Source organism: Phoenix dactylifera, chromosome 13 (assembly GCF_051530095.1).
Source record: "Phoenix dactylifera cultivar Ajwa chromosome 13, Ajwa_hap1_PhDact_Kaust_v1.1, whole genome shotgun sequence".
Taxonomy (NCBI): domain Eukaryota; kingdom Viridiplantae; phylum Streptophyta; class Magnoliopsida; order Arecales; family Arecaceae; genus Phoenix; species Phoenix dactylifera.
The window spans coordinates 13,811,998-13,814,420 of record NC_143202.1 but is presented as its reverse complement, the minus strand read 5'-3'; the positions used below and the strand labels follow the sequence as shown (position 1 = coordinate 13,814,420).

The following is a 2,423-nucleotide window of genomic DNA, read 5'->3' as shown; positions in this document are numbered from 1 at the left end:
TTAGTACATTAGTATAATAAGATAAAGATGCATTTCATTGTTTATATGGATGAATCTAACCTTAAGTTGCAGCAAAGTGTGGATTGAGTCGACCCCAAGGTTGATTGAGTCGACCCCGGCACATCAAGAAAGCATCTGGCATACTTCTGCAAAAATGGCACGGATGAACAGTAGTTGGGTCGACCCAAGCAAAGAAAGAGTCGACCCAAACCTCAAGCCTCTCAAGCCTCAAGAAACAGTTCTCTGAAAACACTGAGAGGGTCGACTCAAATGAAACTTGAGTCGACCCAAACTTGAGTCGACCCTAAGTTAACATGAGTCGACCCAAAGGCAATGACATTCAAAAATAGGTTCTCTGGAAACCCTGAGAGGGTCGACCCAAGTGGAAGTTGAGTCGACCCAACTGAACCTTGAGTCGACCCAAAAAGATGTTGAGTCGACCCAAGTGAAGGAAGGCTGAAATGCAAGGTTCTGTGGTTCTGAGAGGGTCGACCCTAGCAAAGGTTGAGTCGACCCAAGTGAAAGTTGGGTCGACCCTAGTAAAAGTTGAGTCGACCCAAGCACGGGCAGTAGCATAACGGCTAGTTCTGCAGAAGTACTTTTTGACCTTCCAACAGTGAGTAACGGCTAGTTTTTGAATTCTAACCATTGGGGCTTGTCCAATGGATGAAGGAAACTATTTAAAGTGACACTATTCATCAGAGAAAATATCCTTTTGCAAAATATCAAAGATTACACAAGAAAGACAAGTGCCCTAATCTTCTTCATCCAAGTGCTTCATTCAAGAGTGAAAAGAAAGTGGTTGAGCAGATTCCAAGAGACATTAAGAGCTCCATCCACCCTTAAAGAGTGAAGTATTCTTGACAAAGAAGAGAGAAGTCTCATCAAGCGATAACTATTCTCTAAACTCTTCTTTGTAGATTATAAATGTTATATTTGCTCATCTAGGAGCTTAAACTTTCTTCCTTCTTTTATTAATCACCTTGTAAAGGTTTGTTGGTGAGCCCGCAAAACCAACGGAGTAGGTTTATTGGTGAACCCGTAAAACCAATTGTAAAGGTTCGTTGGTGAGCCCGTAAAACCAACATAGGTTCGTTGCTGAGCCCGTAAAACCAACATAGGTTTTTGGTGATCCCGGAAAACCAAAGTGTAAAGGTTTTTGGATTGTGAGCCTGGAAAACAATCCAACTGTAATCCGCGGGATTATAGTGAATTCCCAAGGGGTCGCTTGGGGAGTGGACGTAGGTGCTTGGGAGAGCACCGAACCACTATACTTCTTGTGTGTTTGTATTGTGCTTTGTTATATTTCACTAACTCATCAATTGACATAAGTAAGATAGTAAAAATTAAGAGAAACCAATTCACCCCCCCTCTTGGTTTGTCATCTTGGGCAACAAGTGGTATCAGAGCAAGGTGCTCCTATAGTATTTGTTGATCTCACAATCAAGAGTCAAAGATCATGACAACCCAAGTGGGATGTTCTATGAGTGAGGGGCAATCCACAAATAGACCTCCTCTATTTAATGGCACAAATTACACATACTGAAAAGCTAGGATGAGGATATTCATTCAAGCTCTAGACTATGAACTGTGGTATATTATAACTAGAGGACCTCACACACCCACAATTAGTATAGAGGGCACTATCATACCCAAACCAGAAATGGATTGGAATGAAAGTGATAGAAGACTAGCACAATTAAATGCTAAAGCGATTAATGTACTTTACTGTTCACTAGATGTAAGTGAATTCAATAGAATATCTACATGCACCTCTGCAAAAGAAATTTGGGATAAACTTGATGTCACACATGAAGGAACTAATCAAGTTAAGGAGTCAAAAATAAATATATTAGTACATAAGTATGAATTGTTTAAAATAGAATCCACTGAGTCTATAACTGATATGTTTACTCGTTTTACTGAAATAATAAATGGGCTAAAGAGTTTAGGAAAGTCTTATACTAACTTTGAATTGGTGCGAAAAATTCTCAGATCTTTACCAAGAGTTTGGGAGGCCAAGATAACAGCAATTCAGGAAGCAAAGGACCTCAATACACTATAATTGGAGGAACTTCTAGGATCACTCATGACCCATGAGTTGACCATGAGGCAAAATTCAGAAGATGAGGTCAAGAGAAGAAATACCATTGCCCTAAAGTCTACCACTCCAAAACAAGAAACTGAGTCGAAAGAATCTGATGATGATGATGAATTTGATGAAGAAGGAATGGCTATGCTTGGAAGAAAATTCAGAAAATTTATGAGAGGTAAGAAGCGATTTCATAAAAAGAAACCTTTCTTCAAAGGTAGCTCAAGCAAAGAAAAGGGTAAGGACAAAGAAAAGAAAAAGGAAACACCTATTTGTTATGAGTGTAACAAGCCCGGGCATTATAAGATAGATTGTCCGGAATTAAAGTAGA

The 2,423-nt window shown here is 39.5% G+C and overlaps 1 long non-coding RNA gene across 1 annotated transcript; it reads left to right on the top strand.

The window, feature by feature from the left end:
• Positions 1-282: 282 nt before the first annotated feature.
• LOC149751447 (uncharacterized) lies at positions 283-1,377 on the top strand. Its single transcript, XR_016398245.1, has 2 exons — positions 283-1,090; positions 1,122-1,377. It is a non-coding gene; the product is annotated as an uncharacterized LOC149751447 (long non-coding RNA).
• The last annotated feature ends 1,046 nt before the right edge of the window (positions 1,378-2,423 follow it).